At 41.8% G+C, this 26225-nt stretch overlaps 1 protein-coding gene across 6 annotated transcripts in view; it reads right to left on the reverse strand.

The window, feature by feature from the left end:
* gulp1b (GULP PTB domain containing engulfment adaptor 1b) overlaps positions 1–26225 on the reverse strand; it is a 607790-nt gene that overhangs the window by 452833 nt on the left and 128732 nt on the right. For 5 of the 6 annotated variants that reach the window (XM_085985904.1, XM_085985903.1, XM_085985906.1 and 2 more), the window contains exon 2: positions 22687–22830. The exons of the other annotated variant lie outside the window; for it this stretch is intronic. The gene's annotated coding sequence lies outside the window, so the exon portion shown is untranslated. The remainder of the gene's footprint in view (positions 1–22686; positions 22831–26225) is intronic. 6 annotated transcript variants of the gene reach the window in all.

Below are 26225 nucleotides of genomic sequence, written 5' to 3' on the forward strand. Positions count from 1 at the left end.
TCAAGGCAACGGCGTGAAATTTAACAAATGGAACCTGCATAACAGGATAACTCCCACAGAGACTCACCATCGAAACTCAAGAGCCACTAAAAGGTGTTAACAAACAATTAACTTAATCAAGAAATGGCACCAGTCACTGCAGACTGACACATGTTCAAAGGAAAGCCAATCAAGAACTGCCATGAAACGAAGACCCAATCCTGGGGTCTTAGCAATTTAGACTCGAGACAATGGACTTAAAAAGATATAAAATAAGGAACCGCTCTCTCTCTCTGGATGACCACGCGGAAAAATAAGAAACCCTCCCTCTACAGACCAGACCAAGAAGCAAGGAAAAAGGCCGCGTGCATTGCTTGACTCAGGGAAATACAAGTCTGTGTAAATCTAACCCATTACCTTATGAGTTGTAATCGAATAGAGTCCATAAATACCAGTAGGCTATTGTTTTGATGTGCAGGAGTGTGTGTTTAATAAACTTATTCCAAATTGCTTCAAAAGAATTGGTCTTGCTGTCAATTTAATGCCAGTCGAAATAAAAAGCTTACAATAATAATGAATAGTCAACATGGATTTCAAAAAGGTAAAGACCTGCTTGACCAATCTCACTGAATTCTTTGAAGAGGTAACAATGAGAGTACACAAGAGCAATGCAGTAGATGTAATCCATCTAGATTTCCAAAAGGCCTTCGAAAAGGTGTCACATAATAGACTAACGAATAAGGTCAGCGCATGCGCAGTCAGGGGACAAGGAGCAGAATGGATAGCTAGCTGGCTGCAAGACAAAGCAGAAAGCAGGGGTAAAGGGTAGCTATTCAGAGTGGCAGGTGGGAAGTGGGGTCCCAACAAGGGTCAGTACTGGGACCACTGTTGTTCACAATTGATAATGATTTAGACTTTGGAATCAAAAACACTATTTCTAAACAATATCAAATTGGGGAAGATAGTCAATACTGAGAAGAACTGCAACAAATTACAAGATTATGTTAATAAACTTGCAGAATGGGCATATAATTGGCAAATGAATTTCAACACAGATAAGTGTGAGGTATTACATTTTGGTAAGATGATTAAGGAGGTCACATATTACTTGGAAAATGTTGTGTTTGTACCGCTATACACAACTACATAAAATAATAAAGCAGCAGAGACTGAGTGTAACTTCAAGTGATCTTTACTGGGTTACTGGAACTTCGGCACTGACTATACAAAATCGATACGCGTCTGTTATATGCGCTCGCAACTAAGGATGTACATTCGCAAAACAAAGTAGTCCCTTCAATGTTGTATACATTACACTTCCTCCCCCTTTAGTTTAATAGTATATTAATGCAAAATTTCTATAATTAACATAGATAGCCTGTCTTTACAGTAACCTTTTTGTTTTCTTAAAAGTAACAAAATTCAAATTCCAACATAACATTTTATTTTGTCAACAGCCCTTTTTTTTGTCAACAGCCCTTTTACAAGTCAAGTCTCTGGGGAGGCCTCCTCTGCCTCTCTGGGTAACATCTCTCCAGACTCTTTTGCTTTGGGGAATGAGACTGTACAGGTACAGGTGCATCAGGTGAGCTATCAGCACAGGTGGAGCTCTCAGCTGTGGATGAGGCTGGTGCTGATGAATCAGGAGTGTCTGTTTCCATGTCAGGTGAGTCTGGCCGAGGTATAGGGGTGTTTTTCACCTGAACATCCAGAATTTGGTCCACATGACATCTCAAAACATTCTCTCCCACATCCACAGTATACATCAGTGGTCCCTCTCTTGTGGATATTGTCCCTGGTTGCCACTTTTCCGTCCGGAAATCACGAGCAAGAACTGACTGTCCCACACTGAAGCTTCTTGTTGACTTAGCATTCAAATGTTTGAACTGTTTGTTCTCTACATCAAGACGTACATTCGGTTTAAGAAGGTCCATGCGAGATCTCAGGTTCCTGTTCAGATACATCATCGCTGGAGTCCGATTAGTGGCTGCGTGTACTTCGTTCCGATAAGCAAAGAGGAAATTGTCTGTCTTGTGTTGCAGTGGTAGATTCTCGCTGTACATTGCTTTGATGGCCTTCTTGAAAGTCTGTACGAATCTTTCTGCCAAGCCATTTGTAGCTGGATGGTACGGGGCAGATGTGTAGTGCTCGATTCCATTTTTCCTCATGAAACCTTGGAATTCGTCAGAGACAAATTGTCATCCATTGTCTGTGCAGATTTGTTCTGGTAGGCCATTTCTAGCGAACATGGTCCTCAGAACTGAAATGGTCTTTTCAGATGTGGTTAATTTCATTTTAATGACCTCAGGCCATTTGGAATGTGCATCGACTGCAATCAAGAACATGGAGTCCATGAACGGTCCAGCAAAGTCGATGTGCACACGTTGCCATGGTGATGAGGGTCATTCCCATGGATGGAGAGGGGCTTGTGGAGGTGTGTTCTGGACCTTTTGACATCCTGAGCAGCTCTTTGTCAGGTCCTCGATCTGTTTGTCAATTCCCGGCCACCACACGTATCCACGGGCAAGGCTGTTCATCTTTACCGTACCTAAGTAGCCTTCATGCAGTTCATCTAGCACTCGGTTACGAAGCTTGGGAGGAATCACAACTCGTGAGCCGCACATCAGTGTTACCCGACACACTGATAATTGCTCCCTCCTAGCTGAGAATGCTGGAAACAATGAGTCACCATGCGCTGGCCATCCCTTCACAGTGATGTCATAAACTTTTGACAATGTAGGGTCATTACGTGTTTCTCTTTCAATGAGGGAGTTTGTCACTGGTAGCTGCTCAACTATTGTTGTGTGAAATACCTCTGTTTAGTCAACTGTTGTAGTTTCCTCTGAGGTCGGCAGTGGTAAACGTGACAAGCCATCAGCGTTGCCATGTTGCTTGGTCCCCTTGTATGCAATGTCATACAGGTGAGCCCCTAGGAAGAGTGACCATCGCTGCAGCCGTTGTGCCGTCATCACTGGAATGCCCTTCCTTGGGTTGAAGATTGAAACGAGAGGCTGGTGGTCAGTTAACAGTGTAAACTGTTGACCATGCAAGTAGTGGTTGAATTTCTTGACTCCCCACACAAGGCTGAGGGCCTCTCGGTCAATCTGTGCATAATTGCGTTCAGCTGTAGTCAATGATCTTGAGGCAAAGGCTATTGGTCTTTGAGCCGTCTGGGAACTTGTGACAACACGGCACCAATGCCATGGGGTGAAGCATCACATGCCAGTCGAATAGGTAAGGATGGGTCAAAGTGAGCTAGTACCTCTTCTGAAGTAATGAGTCTTTTACTCTCTTGAAAAGCTTGTTCACAGCTGTCACTCCACTTCCATTGTGACCCTGTCTGTAGCAGTGCATTTAGTGGATGCAACACTGTGGATAGGTTGGGCAAGAACTTGTGATAGTAGTTCACCAGTCCAAGATATGATCTCAACTGAGACACATTTTCAGGTGTTGGTGCATTAATCACAGCTTCAATCTTGTCTGGAGACTTGTGTAAACCGTCCTTGTCAATCACATGTCCACAGTATGAGATTTCCTTTTTGAAAAACTCACACTTGTCTCGGTTCGCTCGGAGCCCATACTCCCGTAACCTGATGAGCACCTGTTCGAGGTTGGAAAGGTGGTCGTTGTCATTCTTGCCAGTAATGATGATGTCATCAAGATAACACGGAGTACCTGGGATCCCCTGCAAGACTTGGTCCATTGCCCTTTGCCAGATTGCAGGAGCTGATGCTATTCCGAATACCAGCCAATTGTACTGGTAAAGGCCTTTGTGCGTATTTATTGTCAGGTACGTTGATGCATCATCAATTTCCATTTGGAGATAGGCCTGGGCCAAGTCAATCTTTGTGAAGCGTTCCCCTCTTGACAGGGAAGCAAAGATGTCCTCAATGCGAGGCAATGGGTACTGTACTGTGTGGAGGACTGGGTTAACAGTCACTTTAAAGTCTCCGCAGATGCACACTTTTCTTGGCTTTCCTGGTTTTGTGCTGGAGGTTTTCTTCATCACTGGAACTATAGGTGTGGCCCATTCACTCCAATCCACCTTGGACAGGACCCCTAACTGCTCCAAGTTCTCCAGCTCTGTTTCTACTGAAGGGCGAATTGCATAAGGCACTGGTCTGGCCTTGTGGAACTTTGGATTTGCGTTCTCCTCAATCTTAATTTTTGCTTTCATGCCCTTAAGTGTTCCTATTCCCTTCTTGAACACTTCCTGAGAGTCAGAGAGTATTTGTGACAGTGTCAGGAGTGGCGTTGCTGTCCTCCTTTGCTGACACAAAAACAGTGCTTGGATGGTGTGCCAATCCAACTGTATTTTCCTGAGCCATTCACATCCCAGCAATGGTGGTCCTCCATTTTCCACTACACAGAGGTTCAATTGCGGTATTTTTCTTTTCTTTGTATGTCACTGTCACTTTTATTTTACCTTTGGGGCACACTCTTTGTCCTGTGTATGTCTTTAACAGTACTTTAGTTGGCCTTAACGGTATGTGTGAAAACAGTCGTTTGTAGTCATGTACAGAGATCACTGTTAAAGCTGAGCCTGTGTCCAACTCCATTTTCAGCCTAACTCCTGCCACTTCTGGAGTAACCCATATTATTCTGTGATCCCGTCTCTTTCACACTGTGTAGTTTTAGACAAGCCAGATCCTCTTCCTGTGAGTCTGCGTCACTTTTTTCTTTATCTGAACTGTCTCCAGTCACGTAGTGTACCTTCTTGTATCTATCTTTGAAAGGTTTCTTGTTTTCAGTCACTTGATGTACCTTTTTGTTACTCTGTATAGTATCAGTTTTCAGCTTCTTATTTGCTTTGCAAACTCTTTCAATGTGCCCTCATCTGCCACATTGTCTGCAGTCTTTATCTTTAAACCAACAGTCATTGTGGTCATGTGACATTTTGCCACAGCGATAGCACTTTTTTTTGTTTCAGTGACATTTTTTTAGTTGAATATTCCAGAGATTTTTGCTGAATTTCTAAAGCGCCACGTGCTGCTGCTTCCATTGATATTGCAATACTTAGAGCCTTCTCCAATGTGAGGTCTTTTTCAGACAGGAGCTTCTTTTGTGTGCTTTCACTTTGCATACCACACACAAATCTGTCTCTCAATGCGTCTGATAAGCCCACTCCAAATTGGCAATGTTCTGATAATTTGCGCAACTTTGCCAAATATTCAGAAATGCTTTCATTTTTGCTCTGGTTCCGTTTATGGAATTTAAATCTTTTGGCTATGAGCAGTAGTTTGGGGCTTAAATGGTCTTGGAGTGTGTCCAGTATTTGTTTGAATGTTTTGTTTGCTGGCTTTTCAGGGGTTAATAAACTACGTAGCAGCCCATATGTCTTTGCACCCATAACACTCAGCAAAACAGTGGCTTTCTTTTCTACCTCCACTCCGTTCGCCTCACAGTACAACTCCACTCTTTCAATGTAAGTTGGCCAGTCTTCAATGCTGCTATCAAATGCTGCAATCGTGCCAATCATCGCCATTTTTTTTCCAAACCCGTTTTTCTTTCTTTACTAGTTAGCTAGCGTCATGCAAGCCCTGTGCACTTTTCACTTGACTTACGTATCCCCTGCCTAGCTTAGCAAGCATGCTCCGTATTCTCTACCTTCTCGCTCCTTTCTTCCAAGTTTCGGTGTCCTCTGGATGCGATGCCAGAATAGGAAGACGTAGGTTCATAATTCTCGTCGCCAATTTGTTGTGTTTGTACCGCTACACACAACTACATAAAATAAAAAAGCAGCAGAGACTGAGAGTAACTTCAAGTGATCTTTACTGGGTAACTGGAACTTCGGCACTGACTGTACAAATCGATACGCATCTGTTATATACGCTCGCAACTAAGGATGTACATCCGCAAAACAAAGTAGTCCCTTCAATGTTGTATACATTACAGAAAATAAGAATCTAAATGGGGCGGTGGAGCAAAGGGATCTTGGAGCACAAATACACAAAGCACTAAAAGTAGCAACACTGGTTAATAAGTCCATAAAAAAAGCAAACCAAGCAAGAGAGTTTATTTCTAGAGGGATAGATTTGAAAAAGAGAAGTTATGCTAAACTTGTTTTGAATCTTGGTTAGATCACACTTGGCATACTGTGTACAGTTCAGGTCACCATATTATCAAAAGGATACAGAAGCACTGCAGAGGGTGCAAAAAGGATTTACAAGGATGATACCAGAAATGCAAGGTTATACCCATCAGGAAACAGGCAGGGTCCCTTTTCTCTTGACAAGAGAAGGCTGAGGGGTGATCTAATAGAGGTCTTTAAAATTATGAAAGGTTTTGATAGAGTAAACAGAGAGAGTGTTTCCACTTGTGGGGAAGAGCAAAACTAGAGGCCATCAATATAAGATTGTAACCAAGAATCAAATAGGGAATTCAGAAGAATCTTCTTTATCCAGAGAGTGGTGAGAATGTGGTACTCACTACCACAGGGAGTGGTTGAGGCGAATAGTGTAGATACAGTTTAGGGGAGGTTAGATAAGCATATGAGGAAGAAGGGAAGAGAAGGTTGTGCTGATAGAGTTAGATGAGGAAAGACGGGAGGAGTTAGATGAGGAAAGACGGGAGGAGGCTTAAGTGGAGCATAAACACCGGCATGGACTGGTTGGGCCTAATGGCCTGGTTCTATGCTGCATATCCTATGTAATTCTATGTAAAATGAGGCCGGATATTCCAGGAGTGAGTTGTCATTTCTATGGCCCTAAATTTTCCGTCAAAAAAAATCAGGTGCATCCCGAGTGATCCTCTGCACTGCATGTGGAATCTCAGAAGACTGGAGCTTATATGTGCTTACAGACGATAACTCAAAAATATGTTTAAAAAACAAAAAAGGTGGCAAGAGAGAAAATCCCTTTTTTTTAAAAAAAAAATGATCCTCCACTTTCCCAGCCAAAAGACTTACCACAGGGAAGCAGATAATAAATAGGGCAATGAGTTATTCTGAACAAAAATGGATTACCAAACACAGGTTAATAAAGCCATAAATACCTAGTCTCACCCAAAAGTGAGAAGATTCAGCATCCTAATCCTTATGAAGATGTGGCTGGAAGTCCACATTGGAATTAAATACATATCCATAACTCCTCACTATTATAAAGAGAGTGGACATACCTCCAGTTCAATAATCCTTAATCCAGCAAGAACCATCGGAGATCGATAATCATCTTGTAGAATCCCTTTATAAGTAACCTTTGCTAATCTCAGTTAATTCAGATGACTGCCCAGAACTAGCCTATGGGAAAATAATTGAAGCGCTCCTTTTACATTCAATATATGAAGCTTACATTTTAACCTTAATTTAGGATTCAGATACAGGGCTAGGAACCCTAAAGAATAATCAAAATGGATAAGGCTTCTGATAAAAAGAAACTGCAGTGAAGGACCGTTTTAATTCAATGAATACAAACATTTTATGCAGTGAAGAGCAAACACAATCCCTTGCTTAAAATGTGTATTAATATTTACATTGTTTTAAAGTCTTGTGTCTCCACAATTCTGTTGTGCATCTAAAAAGGACAAAATGAATTTTAATCTATTGTTAAATCTAATTCAGTATTATAAATTTCTATATTATGAATAACTTATAAAAGGAAACAGTATTAAAAACACCAAACATTAAGTTATGATTTTGTATCAACAGTTTTGGCAATATTCAAACCACACAGCACAGCTAAGTAACAAAGTTGATAAACAAGGCTGTCTACATATAATCAAGTAAGCAAAATTGCTGGGGAAATTTATCACACACATGCTATAGTTCACATATTAGAAAAGCAAAAGTCTTCTTGGAAGAGATAAGAAAGAAAGCCTAGCTGAAGTAGATGTGGTGTTTATAGATTTTGAAAAAAGTATTTGATGAAGTACCACAAAAGAAACTCACAACAAAGATAATGGTTCAATAAATCAAACAGAATCTGGCACATGGGTAGAGAAATGGTTGGAGGGCAGAAAACAAATAGAGTAGGAGATGGAAAGGTTCAGCGAGTGGCATTTCACAGGGGTCAGTGTTGGAAGCTGCTCTTATTTACTCTGTAATAAATGATCTGTACTTGGAATTGAGGGAACAATATTGAAATTTGCTGTTATTAAATTGTGATGAAGATTGTGAAAGACTGCAAGAAGACACAGAAAAGCTTGCAGGATGGACATACAACTCACTGTATAAAACTGTGTTCATACAATTTGGAAGCAAAGACAAGACACGGAAATACACCTCAAGTGATGCGATTTTAAATGGAACAGAAAAACCTGGATGTGCAAGTAGATAAAACCATTACAAAGGATGAGAAGTTACAGTATGAAGAGAGATGTGAAACTGGGGCATTTTTCACTACTGCATAGAAGGTTAACAGGCAATCTAATCGAGGTCTTCAAGATTCTGAAAGGTTATAATGAAGTAAAATAGTGATAGATTGTTCCCACTGGTTGTGAGATGGTAATGAGAGGGCACAAATGAAATCACAAAAAGAATTAGAGGGGGGTAGATTAAAAAATAATCTTTACACAAAAGTTAGAATGTGGAATTCTTTGACACAAACTATCTTTAAAACAGAATCCATGTTTATTTTTTAATAAAGGAATTAGATAGCTGCTTGAAAAAGATAAATATTAAAGAGCAAGATGAATCAACAGCAGAGTAGGATTAGACTAAATGGCCCAGAATTTGTCAGCGGTGAAGCGACAGCAATCACCCTGCCTGCGAAGAAAGCTGCCCACAAAGATCTCACGATCTCTATGGCGAAAATGTAAGCTTCCTCAACGTTAAATTGATTGTAGCACTGTCAAAAGGATATCCCCAGTACAGAACAGCAGTGATGTAATCAAGCTATCTAAGCAGCCAATCACATTGAAGAATTCTTGGACAGCAAACCAAGAAATAAAAAGCATTGATTCAATTCACTTTATAAAAATTTTACAGAGAGCGAAATAAAGATTAGTACATACACATAGGGTAAAGGTAGAAGCTGAAATACCAAACAAACTTAAAAAAATAAAAAATATATTTTATTTTAAAAATCTAGTAATTTTCTATCATAATGGAGAAATTTGGCATTCCACAAATATAACATTTGTTTTTCAGGGCTAGCACGGTTGTTCAACATTCAATATGCTGTCAAAACCCCAGTTACACCTATTCCAACAAGGATGAACTTTTAATGGGGTGTTTAACAGCGATATTACAGCGGAAAAGCTTATGTTTTCATCAGTTCAACTTATTTCACCGATTGCCGGCTATGGGGAGTTCCATAGTGCAGCCTGTGGTGGAGCAGGGAATGACTGACAGCAACTTCAGGATTTCCGCATTTAGATGCGCCTGCACTAAATCTTGAAGTTATGGTCAGTTTCAGAGGAGTAATGATGGTGAACACTGACAGTTCACCATCAATACTGGCACAAAATCTAGGCCAATAACTCAGGTGGTGAAAAAGACAACACATGCCTGATGGTCCAAAGGCCCATTTCTGTGTTGCAATATTCTGTGATTCTACATACTCCCAGTTACAACACATGGAGAAGGAGACAAAATAAAAAATACACATCTAAATTTATGGGTAGAGATTCTTCATTGGAATTGGAAAAAAGACAAGCGAGCCGTTTTAAATGAATGACCAACAACAGCAAATATTTATATAGCGCCTTTAATGTAATAAAACGTCCCAAGGCATTTCACAGGGGTGTGATCAAAAACAAACATTTGACTCCGAGCTGTATAAGGGAGATGCTAGGGCAGATGACCAAAAGCTTGGTCAAAGAGGTAGGCTTTAAGGAACGTCTTAAAAGGAGCAAAGAGAACTGGAGAGGCAGAGAGATTTAGGGTGGAAATTCCAGAGCTTCGGACCTAAGCAGCCGAAGGCACGACCGCCAATGGTGGAACATTTAAAATCCTGGATGTTCAAAAGGCAGCGCGTAGAGGTCTAGGGGGATTATAGGGCTGGAGGAGATTACAGAGGTAGGGAAGTAATTGAGGGATTTGAAAACAAGGATGAGAATTTTAAAATCGAGGCATTGCTTAACTGGGAGCCAATGTAGATCAACAAGCACAGGGAAGATGGGTGAATGGGATTTGGTGCAACTTAGCATACAGGTGGCAGGGTTTTAGATGGCATCAAGTTTATGGAGGGTAGAACTAGGGAGGCCAGCCAAGAGTGCTTTGGAATAATCAAGTCTAGAGGTGATAAAAGGCATGGATGAGGTTTTCAGCAGCAGATAAGTTGAGGTAAGGGCGGAGACGGGCGATATTACAAAAGGTGCAAATGGGCAGTCTTACTGATGGAACGGATATAAGGTAGGAAGCTCAATTCGCGATCAAATATGACACCAAGGTTGCGAACAGATTTGGTCAGCCTTAGACATTTACCAGGGAGAGGGATCGAATCAGTGGAAAGGGAAGAGAGTTTGTGGCGTGAACCAAAGACAATGGCTTTGGTCTTCCCGATATTTACTTGGAGGAAATTTCTACTCATCCAGTGCTGGATGTTGGACAAGCAGTCTGATAGTATAGAGAGGTGGAGGGTTCGAGGGAGGTGGAGGAGAGGTAGAGCTGGGTATCATCAGCGTACATGTAGAAAAACTCACGTTGTGTTGCCGGATGATGTCACCGAGGGGCAGCATGTAGATAGATGAAAAATAGGAGGGGGCCAAGGATAGATCCTTGCGGGACACCAGAGGTGACAGCGCGGGATCGGGAAGAGAAACCATTGCAGGTGATTCTAAGATTACGGCTGGAAATATAGGAATGAAACCAGGCGAGCGCCGCCCCATCCAGCTGGATGACGGTGGAGAGTCAATGGAGCAGAATTTTGTGGTCAACCATGTCAAAGGCTGCAGACAGGTCCAGAAGGATGAGAAGGGATAGATTACCTTTGTCGCAGTCAATTAGGATGTCATCTGTGACCTTGGTAAGAGCAGTTTCAGTACTGTGGAAGGGACAGAAGCCTGATTGGAAGGATTCAAACAAGGAGTTCTTGGAAAGATGGGCACGGATTTGGGAGGCGACAACATGTTCAAGAACTTGAGAAGAAAGGGAGGTTGGAGATGGGGGTTATAGTTGGCAAGGACAGAGGGGTCAAGGGTTGGTTTTCTGAGGAGGGTGGTAATGATAGCTGATTTGAAGGAAAGGGGGACAATACTGGAGGAGAGAACCGTTAACCATATCTGCTAACATGGGAGCCAGAAAGGAAAGTTGGGTTCTCAGCAATTTAGTAGGAATAGGGTTGAGAGAGCAGGAGGTCTGTCTCATTGACAAGATGAACTTTGAAAGGATAAGAGGCGAGATAGGAGAGAAATTAGAGAAATATGCAAATTTAGGGTTAGGGCAGAGGGGAAAACGAGTAGGAAGTAAGGTCCAGTGGGCTAGGGGAAGGGAGGGAATTGAAAGTACAAGCAGTTGAACAGATGTTGTTGATCTTTTTAACAAAGAAGTCCATGAGCTCCTCACATTTATTGTTGGAGGTGAGGGAGGAGGCGGCAGGGGAGGGTGTTTATTTGAAGATGATTAATGGTAGAGAAGAGAAACCTGGTGTTATTTTTGCCATCTTGGATGATCTTAGAATAGTGGGCGGTTTTAGTGGTGGAGAGCAGGACTCGGTAGTGCTTTATATGATCGAGCCAAATCTGGTGATGCATCATTAGACCAGTTGTCTGCCAAAGATGTTCAAATCTGCGTCCCTTGGACTTAAGGGAGCGGAGATGAGGGGTAGACCGGGGGAATGACTAGGGCGAGAGACTGTAATAAGTTTAGTGGGGATAAGGGCATCAAAGGTGGTGGAGGGTGTGATTTAGTACGTCAGTAGCTGCAGAGATGTCATGGAGAATAGTAGGTCAAAGGCTAGGTAGTTGGGAATTAGAATAGGCAGTGGTAAGTGACTTGAGGGAGTTTTTTTTCCAGGGGCGGATATGAAAAGAAGTGGATTATATTGGTAGAGAGTGATACAAAGAAATGGTCGGAGATTGCCACGGAGGGGATAGCGAGACCACATGAGATGACAAGATAGAGCAGGTAGCCGTGTATATAGGTGGGGGAGTTGACAGAAAGGGAAAGATTAAGGGAGGAAAGGAGGGCAGTGGACTCAGAGGAGAGGGAGCAAGACGAGTTGAGATGTAGGTTGAAATCACTGAGGATGAGAGTTTGCTCGGTGCAGAGGCAGAGGGAGGAAATCAGAAAAGATATCTCATTCAGGAAATTAGTGTGGTATTTGGGTGGGCGATACAGAATAAGGATTTTTTTAAAAAGAGAAATGAGGGGTAGAACAGGGTGAGGTGCTGAAAAGAGAAGTTGCTGGAGGAGTAGGGAGACAGACCAAGGTGTGATTTAGAATTTAGATATAAGGGCTACACCACCACCACAGCAGTTTGGGTGTGGAATACAGTGGAACGCATAGCCAGGTGGGAAAGCTTCATTAAGGGGCAGGTTTCATCACCCCTTACCCATGTCTCCTACAATGCCATGATGTCAATTTGATCGTCCACATTAAGGTCATGGATGACAAGGCCCTTATTCACAAGTGAACGCACATTTTAAACGATATGCGGAGAGGGGTGATGATTCCTAATTTACTGGCGTAGTCCAGAGGGGCAGAGCAGGGAGGGACTGGGAGGAGGTTGGAGAGATTAGCTCACAGCAAAAACTACTACAAAGAAGCAGCTAATATATTAATACCCTGATTTTAAAAAACTCTGGAAGGATGTGAAAAGTACTGAATTAAATAAATAAAGTAATCTCATTCAGGCTGTGAAAAGGACAAGTGGCATAATTGAAGGCAACAGACTGGAATGTCTGCGGTCTGCACAGAGCGGGAATAAATGGAGTGGACTTGAACAGAGTGCTTTGTCTGGGAATTCGGAGGAGAGGGACGGAGTTGTTGCTTTTTGCCTACACAACTTGTAGTGCTGTGTGTTACAGGTAGATATTTAATTTCAGTACGGATAGCTTAATCTAGATCAAGCAAATAGTCAAGAAAATACACTGTAAACTAAGTTACCTAAGTAAAAATTTAATTAAATAAATCAAGGTCATATAGGGATGGCAGTGCAGGCAGTGTGCTGCACCTGCAGTATGTGGGAGTTTGTAGAGAGCATTGATATCCCGGACAACCATGTTTGAAGTAAGTGCCTGCATCTTGAGGAACTTCAGCTCAGAGTTTTTGAGCTGGAATCTGAGGTGCAGACATTGCAGGGCATCAGGGATGGGGAGAGTTACCTGGACACTTTGATCCAGGAGGTAGTCACACCCCTTAGGTTAGGTAGTGGTACAGGTCTGGTTAGTGGTCGGGGACAGGAGGGTGTGAATGCAACTCAGGCAGGTAAGACGACCCCAGGCGCAGTGCTGGAGGAGCCTCAGCCTTGGCCCTTGTCCAATAGGTATGAGATTCTTGCTGCCTGTGTGGATGAGGGAAAAGCCTGCAGGATGGATGAGCAGGCTGACCATGGCACCATGTTGCAGGAGGCCATTCAAGTGGGGGGATTGAAAGGGAATGTAGTTGTGGTGGGGGACAGTATAGTCAGGGGGATAGACACTGTTCTCTGCAGCCATGACCGAGAGTCCCGAAGGTTGTGTTGCCTGCCCGATCCCAGGGTTAAAGACATCTCCTCGCGGCTGGAGAATAACGTGGAGTGGGAGGCGGTAGATCCAGCTGTCCTGGTCCACGTATGAACCAACGACATGGGTAGAACTAGGAATGAGGTTCTGCTGAGGGGATTTGAGGATCTTGGATCCAAATTAAAAAGCAGAACCTCAAAAGGTAATAATCTGTAGATTGTTACCTGAGCCATGAGCAAATTGGCATAGCGACAAACAAATTAGAGGTTTAAATGCGTGGCTCAAAGAGTGGTGTGGGAGGAACTGGTTTCGGTTTATGGGGCACTGGCACCAGTACTGGGGAAAGAGGGAGCTGTTCCACTGGGACAGGCTCCACTTAAACCGGGCTGGGACCAGTGTCCTGGCGAACCAAATAACTAGGGCAGTAGACAGGACTTTAAACTAATGATTGGGGGGTGGTGGTGGGAGGATTCAGGAAAGAGTAAATTTAAAAGCAGCGAGAGAAATGTCAAGGCTCTAGAGCAGAGTTAGAGTTTTGGGTAAAAATAAGCAGAGTGGGTCAGGAAGGGAGAGAGAGAGTAACAAAGGTAATAAGGCATCAGTGAAAAATAGAAATAAGTCAAAGCTAAAGGCACTATATCTGAATGCGCGAAGCATTCACAACAAAATAGATGAATTAATAGCGCAGATTGAAATTAACAGGTTTGATCTAATAGCCATAACGGAGACATGGTTGCAAAGTGGCCAAGGTTGGGAACTAAATATTCCAGGATACATAACTTTTAGAAGGGATAGGCAAAATGGAAAAGGAGGAGGGGTAGCCCCGATAATAAAGGATGGGATAAAGACAGTACAGAGAAAGAATCTTAGCTCTGAAAATCAAGAAGTAGAATCAGTTTGGCTGGAGCTAAGAATCAGCAAGGGGTAGAAAACATTGGTGGGAGTTGTTTATAGGCCCCCCAGACAGTTGTTGTAATGTAGGGCAGAGTATAAATCAGGAAATTAGAGGTGCATGTAACAAGGGTAATACAGTAATCATGGGGGACTTTAATCTACATATAGACCAGGCAAACCAAATTTGTAGTAATAGTGTGGAGGACGAATTCATGAAATTTATGCAAGATAGTTTTCTAGATCAGTATGTTGAGGAACCAACTAGGGAACAGGCTATTTTAGATCTAGTATTGTGCAATGAGAAAGGGTTAATTAATAACCTTGTAGTAAAAGGGCTTTTAGGGAAGAGTGACCAAAATATGATAGAATTTTATATTGAGTTTGAAAGTGACTTAGATAAATCCGAAACTAGGATCTTAAATCTAAACAAAGCAAACTACGTAGGCATGAGGGGCGAGTTGGCCAAGGTAGATTGGGAAACTACATTAAAAAGGTATGACAGTGGACGAGCAATGGCTAGCATTTAAAGAATTAATACATAATTAACAAATATACATTCCTTTCAGGCATAAAAATCCCACAGAAAAAGTGGTCCAACCGTGGCTAACAAGAGAAGTTAAAGATAGTATTACATCAAAGGAAGAGGCTTATAATGCTGCCAAAGAGTAGTAAGCCTGAGGATTGGGAGGATTTTAGAATTCAGCAAAGGAGGACCAAGAAATTGATAAAGAAAGGGAAAATAGAATGAGAGTAAACTAGCAAGATCCATAAAAACAGACTGTAAAAGCTTCTATAGGTATGTAAAAAGGAAAAGGTTCGTGAAAGTAAATGTGGGTCCCTTACAGACTGAGACAGGAGAAATTATAAATGGGGAATAAGAAAATGGAGAGAAATGAAACAAATACTTTGGGGGTGATTTTACCAATGGGGGCGCATTGGAGGCGGGACTGCTGCTTGTCGGGTTTTAGTCCCGCCTCCATCGACTTGTGGCCAATCCACGCTATTTTCCCCTTGATTGACCTTGTTAAGCCCACCCAGCAGGCTAATTAAGGGAAATCCCCTTCCTGCCTCCAGGAGACGGGACCCGGCGTGGGTCGGGTACCCGCCTCCTGGGAAGATGGCACGGAGGCAGGTTGGGGGCGGGATGGGTACCATTTTCATGGGTTCTGCCATTTTCCCGGCAGTCCCGCCTCCAAACCTGCCTCCCCAGGGCTGGCAAAAATCGGTCTCTTTGTGTCGGTCTTCAAGGAAGACGACGCAAAAGTCTTCCCGAAAATTGTGGAACTGAAAGATATTGGTATTCATGAAAAAGTAGTACAGGTAGACTATCCTTTATCCGAAAACCTCGGGACCAGCCGAGTTTCGGATAAAGGAGAATTTCGGATTTCGGAAGGTGGGTCGGCGGGGGTCCGCGGGGGGGTCGGCGGGGGTGTCGGCGGGGGGTCGTGCGCACGACTTACGCTGACGCTCAGCGTAGGTCAGTCGGGGTACGCGGGGGGGGGGGGGGGGGGGGTCGGCAGTTGTCGGGGCCGGCGGGGTCCGCGGCGGTTGTCGGGGCCGGCGGGGTCGTCGGCGGTTGTCGGGGCCGGCGGGGTCGTCGGCGGTTGTCGGGGCCGGCGGGGTCGTCGGCGGTTGTCGGGGCTGGCGGTTGTCGGGGCCGGCGGGGGGTCGTGCGCACGACTTACCCTTTATCCGAACTTCCAAAACTGGAACCCTCTAAAAACCGAAGGTTTTTTCGTTCGTACGCACGACTTACGCTGAACGAAGAAACCTTCGGTTTTTAGAGGGTTTCGGTTTTCGGAAGTCCGGATAAAGGGTAGTCTACCTGTAATGGAGAAATTAATGGAACTGAAAGCCAATAAATCCCCTGGACCTCATGGCCTACATCCTACGGTTTTTAAAGAGTTGGCTGTAGAGATAGTGGATGCATTGGTTGTCATTTTCCAAAATTCCATAGATTCTAGAATGGTTCCCGTGGATTGGAAGGTAGCAAATGTAACCCTACTATTTAAGAAAGGAGGAAGAGAGAAAATGGGGAGCTACAGACCAGTTAGCCTGACATCAGTAGTAGGGAAAATGCTAGAATCTATTATTAAATACGTGGTAACAGGGCACTTAGAAAATAATAGGATTGGGCACAGTCAACACGGATTTATGAAAGGGAAATCATGTTTGACGAATCTGTACAGCAAGCAATTAGGAAAGCAAATGCTATGTTGGCCTTTATTACAAGAGGATTTGAGTATGAGTAAAGATGTCTTACTGCAATTATATAGGGCCCTGATGAGACCACACCTGGCGTATTGTGTCCAGTTTTGGTCTCCTTACTGAGGGAAGGATATACTTGCCATGGAGGGAGTGCAACGAAGGCTCACCAGACTGATTGCTGGGATCAGGGGATTGGTCCTATGAGGACAGATGGAGTAGACTAGGCCTATATTCTTTGGAGTTTAGAAGAATGAGAGGTGATCTCATTGAAACATACAAAATTCTTACAGGGCTTGACAGAGTAGATGCAGGGAGGATGTTTCCCCTGGCTGGGGAGTCTAGAACCAGGGGTCACAGTCTCAGAATAAGGGGTCGGCCATTTAGGACTGAGATGAGGAGAAATTTCTTCACTCAGAGGGTGGTGTATCTTTGGAATTCTCTACCCCAAAGAGCTGTGGAGGCTCAGTCGTTGAGTATATTCAAGAGATCGATAGATAGATTTTTGTATATTAAGGGAATCAAGGGGTATGGGGATAGTTCAGTAAAGTGGAGAGGAGGTAGAAGATCAGCCATGACCTTACTGAATTGCAGAGCAGGCTCAAAGGGCCAAATGGCCTACTCCTGCTCCTATTTCTTATGTGAATAACGAAACTTAGAGATAGGAAAAGACAGCTAAGGTATGAAGCTTTTTTTTATTCATTCTCAGGATCGGGGTGTCACTGACAGGACTGGCATTTACTGCCCATCCTTAGTTGGCCTGATGTTTGATACAACTGAGTGGCTTGCTAGGCCACTTCAAAAAGGCAGTTAAGAATCAACCACACTGGGACTGGAGTCACATAGGCCAGACCAGGCAAGGGCAGCCAGTTTTCTTTCCTAAAGTACATGAGTAAACCAGTTGGGTTTTTACAACAATCTGTTGGCTTCATGGTCACTTTTTTTTCTTTTACTGATACCAGCTTTTAATTTCCAGATTTAAAAAAAAACTGAATTCACAGTGGGATTTAAGCTCGTGTTCTCTAAATCATTAGTTCAAGTCACTGGATTATTAATCTAGTAGCAAATCCACTACATTACGGTACCCAGAAAATTGCAAGGGTCAATATTTAGAAAAGAAATTATAGACTCCTTAGAAGAAAGGCAAGATACCATTCCTGAAGTCTGTGTTATCATATGGAGCTGTGTAGAAGGCCAAAGACTAAAAGATTAAAGTGAGAAGGTAACGGAGTTGAATGTCATGATCACACTGGTAAACAGAACAGAAATGTTCAGGAATTCCATCACATCAACAGACAGGTGGTTGCACTTTGAGCAAATACAGGACACAAACAGAGAGTACATGAAAATTGTTGTCTCGTGGAAAGAAAGCTTGGTGGTGTAAATATGAAGTAAATGGACAGGTTTCAAATCTGCTTTGGTTACATAATAAAGTGTATGAAAAAGAGAAAGAAGCCAGAAGTAAGGGTGATGGAAGAGTGACTGAACGAGGGAATTAGAGGCAACGGTGTTCTGGAAAGCAGAGAACAGAGGATAGCAGATGGACCAATGTGCTTGCTGTTTGGTCAAATTTGAGATAGCAGAATGGAGACGGGGAAGGATGGGGAAGCTAATGAGATGAAAAGTAAAGAGAAAGGGACCCAATTCTGTGAGAAGAGAAGTAAATGAATGTGCAAACACAGGAGATGGGAGCAGACACAAACCAAGATCTCATCAACCAGAGGTGAGGGAAATCTATCAGAAGACAAATAACGTAATGGCATATTGAAACTAATAATTCTACTGCAGAAGTGAGATATATTTATTTATGACTTGCTCAGTAGAGACCCCAAAAGAGGTGTGTGTGTGTCACAGATTTCCTTAATTTTAAAAATAATCATTTTAGTAAATACTTTAAGGGCTATATTTCCTTCATGATTTAAAAATGAGACTCAGTTTTTGAAATGACCTACATAAAGTGCTAAGATTAAGGTCATTCTGACAGTCCTTTAGTTGATTTAATCTACAAGAAAGGTCACCTGAATCTAAAAACATGCTCTAATCTGATCACCCCATATTAGTGCAATCTGGTGTTCCCCAAGTGGATCAATACTACAATTCAGCTGCAAGGTGATAAAACCATTGACAAATAGAGAGCGTTACATGATGAATCCAAGCTGCAAAATTACATGAATAATCTTACCGACCACAGTGCCACCTACAATGAGAATTGAATAAGAAATGTCAAAGCTTCACCACCGCAATTCAACAAGGAAAGAAAGTCAATCTGGAGTCACTAATTTTACCACTCATCTTTCACTGTGAAAATATTTGTTTGTTCTTGCACCAATCTACATCAACAAAGCATTTTTGCAATGCCACTCAGAATCTTTTGTTCTTGAAACTGTCAAAGGTACAATTCTGGTTTGCTCAACAGATCTAGGACTAGAGCGGAATAGTTGTACAAGGCTTTAATATCTTTCTATGTGTTCCAGGACATGGAAAACTGGTTTGAAATTTGAGAATTTTTGGCAAGTTCATATCTGAAACTCAGAATGCTTGAGAACGGAATGAAAAAAAAATCACGTTTTCAATGTTAGAAGCCTAGTTCTTGCCTAGTAAGTACCATTAATTTTAAAAACATGAACCTCGAATCAGAAGTCATGCACTGAATGGTAAGGATTCAACTGCAGCTTCCATTGTAGAATAAATATTTAGTGCAGGAGGCTGTTTTGCTTGAGCCAGTACTAAATGTCCCACCAGATCTATCTACTGTATTTTCATTTCACAGGTCTTTCTACATACCTGTGGAAAAAAAAAATCAAGTGTATTTGTAACTCCCTCGCTAAACCTCACCACCTCTCTCTCATCCTTCAGGATCCTCCTTAAAACTTACCTCTCTGACTATGGTTTTCGTCACCCCTCGTCATATCTCCTACTTTGGCTCAGTGTCAAAATGTTGTCTAATTGAGCTTCTGCCAAGCAGCTTGGGATGTTTTCCTACATTAAAAGTTACTATACAAATGCAATTTGTTGTGGCTAGCCAATTTCGTCTTAAATATTGGGCCGTATTTTCCGATCGGAGGCTTCCCACGTGCCGAGGCCCCCGATCTGGAAAAAATCTACACTTACCCGAGGTGCGTATAGTTCCGATCCTGGGCCTCTCCAAACTCCAAGTGCGCAGGGCCCACGAATCCCAGAGGCGCATGCGGTTCGCAAGCGTCCCTGGGATCATGTAGGCCATGAGGAGCCAATCAAAGAAGGGAATCTCCCTTCATACACTTGACAGATAGACCTGTCCAATATATGAATGGCGATCACCCCAAAAATTCAGTAAAATATTTAAAAAAAAAAAAAAATTTAAATCACATTTTTAAAATTAGTTGAAATTGCAATAAATTAAATATTTTAAATAAAAATTTAATTTTGAAAAAATAATTGAATATTTTACAGGGCTAAAAATAAACACCTTTTTTTAAAGTATTTTTAAATGATAAAATGGAGAGAGATTTTTTTTACTTTTTTTCAAATCTTATGCTGGTAAAAGCAGGTCTTACACCTGCTTTTACCAGGCGTAAGATTTCTAAGGGTTTTCTGCGGGCAGAGGTTCTCCAGAAAGCAGAACTATCCGCCCGAAGAGACCCTTCTCCAGGGCAGGCGTTCGATCCGTCAAGAACGGTCTTGACAGATCGGAAATGCCGGTTTTCAGCGCATGCGCTGTGCATGACTGAAACCGGCATATCCGATGTCCCTATGGGTGTGTACACAGTGCGTACTCACCCGTAGGGATCGGAATATCTGGCCCAATGAGATTAACTCAGTTTCAACGCCACTTGATAATGTATTCCACGTCCTAATAACCCCTTGCAAGGAAAAAATTCTGCCTCCCTTCTTCTATACTAATTGAAATAGTCATCTTCTTACAAATTCACCAATAAATGGAAATAATCTTCTACTATTCCGCCCACAACCTCTGAAAATTTAAGTACCTAGTAAATTCTTTGATGTTCTCTGCTCCAGTGAAAATAACCTGATTTTTCCAAGTCGCTCATCATAATTATATCCTCTTATTTCATCTTAATATATGCATGTCTAGGGACTGAAAACCTGCTTCAGAATCTTTTTTAAAATCAATTTTGAGTGGCAAGTTTATACGAGTGCTGTGCACTTGAAGATGAACCAGTTTTAGACTGCAATCTATAGTCGATTTGCACCCTCAATAAAAGTATTTTATTTATGCCACCAGGCAGTTTTGCAGTGAGATACTCACATATGCAATGCAACAGCTAATTATTCTAAAATATACCACTATAACAAGTGATCATTTCTTGCATAGTGAAATGATCCCCATTGACATAGAAACATAGAAGATAGGAGCAGGAGTAGGCCATTCGGCCCCTCGAGCCTGTTCCGCCATTTAATGAGATCATGGCTGATCATCCAAATTCAGTACCCTGCCCCTGCTTTCTCCCCATATCCCTTGATCCCTTTAGCCTTAAGAAATATATCTAACCCCTTCTTGACTATATTTAATAAGTTGGCCTCAACTGCCTTCTGTGGTAGAGAATTCCACAGGTTCACCACGCTCGGTGAAGAAATTCCTCCTCATAATAATAATAATAATTCAACTTTGTCATTGCACAAGTACATGAACAACGAAATGTGATCTTGCAAGCTCCCATGACTGGGAGAAGCAAAGCCGCTGCGTCGGTGCGCGCCACCATTCCATTTCCACCATTCCTCCTGTCCGACAATCTTCAGCCCAACGCCCGGGCCTGCTCACCAGCCGCTCCTCCTTCCGTGACCTTCTCACCAACCGCCCCTCCTCGGGGCTCCTTCCATGAACTTCTCAGTCCTAAATGGCTTACCCCTTATCCTTAGACTGTGACCCCTGGTTCTGGACACCCCCGCCATCAGGAAGATCGCAAATATAATAACCCCTTGCAAGGAAAAAATATTGACCTCAAGCAATTGTTCTATGCAATAAAGTATCTGGTCCAGAAATTGAAATATGGAGGTGTCTGTTTAAAATCTAAACTGTACATCAGACTACCATGAAGATCGCAATCCTTAGACTGAATGCTTGTCCCAAAGTCTTCAAGATGAAGATAAAATTGCAACACTAAAAAATTAGTGCTAGGAACAACCATTTTAAATTAGACCATTTGCAATTATCCCATGAGTGAAAAGAAATCAGCATAATTTTAAAAAAAAATATGCATTGAAACTTACTCAAGTACACCAAGAGTTCTCAAAATTACAAAGACTGTTAAAAACCAGTGTGGCATAAGAAAACCACGTAACTTTTGCAAAATCTAAGAAAAACCTACCTAAAAGTTCAAACAAATACATGTTGAGGCACCAAATTTGAATCGCACAACCAGGATTAGATATCTATGAATGCTCAACGAATTAAATTCCAGTCTCCATTTACCATGTTCAAGTTGTCGACCAACCATTTGGATACCTGTCTCAAGAATGCAGGCTAAAACAGCTCCGAAAAGGAAAACCGTGTTTTAAGGGATTTCAGTGTTTGGCAAATGGAGGAGGGAGGGACAGGCAGATGCCTACACATACAAGAAACTTACTTCAGTGAGTCTTATATATTCACATTATTTTGTTTTGCTCACAGACCTAGAATTTTTTGCTTCCCAAACAACTTTACAGGAAAGAAAGTATCCCAGCAGCTTGAGGGAAGATCAATCTGCCTGTATAGGAATACACCTTTATTCCTTTCTTTATTCTATTGAGATGATATAAACATAAAATATCATTTATCTCAAAACATATTTTATTGAACTGCACTTAAATAGTTCTTTATTACCGAGACAAAACCAATTGTGCAGCACATTAAATGTGCTGTGAACAATGGAAATTCTCTTTGAAATACTAAAGATTCTAACCTCATTGTAGTTCTTGTATCAAAACAATTGATCCTGAAAGCAATAGTCAGTTAAATTAGAGAAATAAATACTGTTTGAGCTTTTATGAATGCCTCTTTTCCTCATAACTCAATATGTCTTGTCACACAGCAGAACAGGCATTCTTGTACATCATCCTGCCTCCGTCATTTCAGAAAGTCTCACCTGGATTTATTAGAAGCAATCTTTGATTTTTTTTCTTTTTAAAAAGCCACCCACTCTTCAGCTGAAGAAAGTAGATTCTCATTCCACAACAATACCTTTCCTTTCGAGTGATCGGTTGTCCATCATTTGGTTGAATATCAGCTGCTGCAATAAATATAAGAAAGCAATTCAGTAACCGATAGCACTGCTTGCACATTATAATGGGAATCAGTTTTCCTCACCAGCCACTGAGCATGCAGTCACAATTAATATTCCAAAATTTCAGCTGTCAAATAGGCATTTTGCATATGGCCATAACAACAACTTCAGAGGATTTTTTTTTTTTTTTTTTTTTTCCATTGAATCACTATATATTAAACTGTCCAACAACGCAGGTCAGTAATTGACTTTACGTGTATCTCATTACATGATGTCTGACACTGTTGTCATTTATTTTATTTCTCTCCTTTTGCCTGGCTGCAGAAAAAAACTAAATGGCTTCTTAAGCATAGCAACACCACCAATGATAACAGACTTGTCTGCATCTTTGGAAGTTGATATGCTGAAGTTCAATTTTCCTTTCAACTTTTAGTAGGCCGAGAATTAATGTTATAAATTTCTCCTTACTTGCTTGTCCCTTCTTTTCACATCTTTCTTCAACAAATTGAAATTATGCTCAATACATTTTGGGTGCGAGCTCTCTTAATCCCACTGAGAGAAAAAGAGCAGAGCGAGAAAGAAAAGGTGGAGAGAAAAAGAGAAATAAAGGAAAAGGAGACAGAATGAGGGGAAAAAAGGTTGATTTTTGAAGACATCACTACTCCACTCAGTGTTGACCAATGTTGCTGAAGGGTCCTTAAACAGAAGTTAGGCCGCTTATTAGCATGTGCAAGGAGCCTAGTGCCTGTTTAAGGCAGTCACCCAAGCCACCTAAAAATTATCCTTGGCCAATATGGCATTAGACGTATTTCAGGCATCCTTGGAGCAGACGTAGCCCTGCAAAATTAGTAATTTTTGCCTCTTTGCTGCATGCAAAAGGACCGATGTCTACCCCAGTGTTTCTAAAATTTTAACATGACTATTCATGAATGAAAATTTCAAAGGTCTATTTGTACATCTATTCCACAATGAAGCATCACTGGATTGAACATAAATAATCGTGTACAAAGATGCTAAAAGAAAGGAACCACTTACTTCAACACAAAGCTACCATAATAACAAAGTCCAGGAATTAAGCACATAATCTTAAACTGGCACTTCAATGCTGGACTGAGGAACTGTTGCATTATCAAAGGTGCTGTTTTTCCAGATGAGATGTTAAACTAATATCCCATCTATCTGGTAACATAGGAGTTAAAGATCCCATGGCAGTTTACGAAAAATAGAAGGGAGTTCTCCGAGAGTCCTGGCCAACATACTTCCCTCAACCAACATCACCAAAAACAGATTAACTAGTCATTCATCATATTGCGGTTTGTGGGATTTTGCTCTGTACAAATTGGATGAGATATTTACCCAAATAACCGTGACTGTATTTCAAAAGCAATTTGTGTGAATTCTTGAAATATTTCTCAGAGATGTGATAAGGATCTATAAGAACATAAGTAGTAAGAGCAGGAGTAGACCATACAGCCACTCGAGCCTGCTCCGCCATTCAATAAGATCATGGCTGATCTTCTACCTCAACTCCACTTTCCCACCCAATCTCCATATCCCTCGATTCCCCTAGAGTCCAAAAATCTATCTATCTCAGCCTTGAATATACTCAAGGACTCAGCATTCACAGCCCTCTGGGGCAGAGAATTCCAAAGATTCACAACCCTCAGTGAAGAAATTCTTCCTCATCTCAGTCTTAAATGCCCTTATCCTGAGACTATGCCCCCTAGTTCTAGCCACTCCAGCCAGGGGAAACAACCTCTCAGCATTTACCCTGTCAATCCCCTTCAGAATTTTGTATGTTTCAATGAGATCACCTCTCCTTCTTCTAAACTGCAGAGAGTATAGGCCCATTCTACACAACCTCTCCTCATAGGACAGCCCTCTCATCCCAGGAATCAATCTAGTGAACCTTTGCTGCACCTCCTCCAAGTCAAGTATATCCTTCCTTAGATAAGGAGACCAGAACTGTGCACAGTACTCCAGGTGTGGTCTCACCAAGGCCCTGTACAATTGTAGCAAGACTTCCTTACTCCTATACTCCAACCCCCTTGCAATAAAGGCCAACATGCCATTTGCCTTCCGCATTGCTTGCTGTACCTGCAAGCTAGCTTTCTGTGTTTCTTGCATGAGGACATCCAAATCTCTCTGAACACCAACATTTGAAAGTTTCTCACCATTTAAAAAATATTCTGTTTTTCTATTCTTCCCACCAAAGTGAATAACCTCACATTTCCCTACATTATACTTCATCTGCCACCTTACTGCCCACTCACTCAGTCTATCTGTATCCCTTAGCAGTCTCTGTGTTCTCCTCACAGTTTACTGTCCCACCTAGCTTTGTATCATCAGCAAACTTGGATACATCACACTCGGTCCCTTCATCTAGGTCATTAATATAGATTGTAAATAGCGGAGGCCCCAACACTGATCCTTGCAGCACCCCACTAGTTACAGCCTTATATAAATAGAATTTTTTTTTCTTTTTTATAGTATATACAGCACAGGAGGTGACTATTCAGCCTCTGCTGATAGTTTTCCTGCCCCATTCCCATATCCTTTGATATTTTTCTTTTTCAAATATTTATGAATGGCATGGATTAATGAAGAGACGAGGTCTCAAACCTAGAGTCTATAAAGTTCAGTTCATCAGAAAGTCTTCAATTTGACTATGGGTCTGTAGAAACAGTTTGACACCCATGGATTGCAGGTGATCTCATGTAATCCCAGTCAAAACTCAGCAATGGTGCTCCTTTGTATCAAACCATAGTTTTCAGCAAAAGACTGATAAGCTAAATATCAGCCTTCGCTCAGTGGTAACACGGAGTGATATGGTTGTGGGTTCAAGTCCCATTCCAGAGACTCGAGTTCATAATCCTGATTGACATTTTAGTACAGTACTGAGGGATTGTTGAACTGTTGGAAATGACAGCATTCAGATAAGATGTTTAACTAAGGTCCCATCTGCCTTCTCAGGTGGATGTAAAAGATCCCATGACACCATTCGAAGAAGTTCTTGCTTTCTTCTTTCCAAGAGATCTATTTTTAATTGAGTTAAAGTATTAATGCAGTTTTTTTTGTCTCTGGCAATCCATCTGATGCATAAGACTAATAATTGTAGGCTATTGAACAGGTAACATGAATACTGCCAAAGGAGGAGCTTAGGCAAGCAAGTCATTGGCGATTAGGTGTCATTTAATGACATGATTGATGACTCCTTCCATCAATTTGCAAATGATTGGGAGGAGGCCAATAGAGCAGTAATTGGTCAGGTTAGATTTGTCCTGTTTCTTGTGAATAGGACATACCTGGTAAACCTTCCAATTTGTTGGGTAGATGCTAGTGTCGTAGCTATACTGAAAGAGCTTAGCTGTGGGAATGGCCACCTCTGATGCACAAGTCTT

This window comes from Somniosus microcephalus, chromosome 4, assembly GCF_052327205.1.
Source record: "Somniosus microcephalus isolate GS21.2 chromosome 4, FLI_Smic_1.0, whole genome shotgun sequence".
NCBI classification, from domain to species: Eukaryota; Metazoa; Chordata; class Chondrichthyes; order Squaliformes; family Somniosidae; genus Somniosus; species Somniosus microcephalus.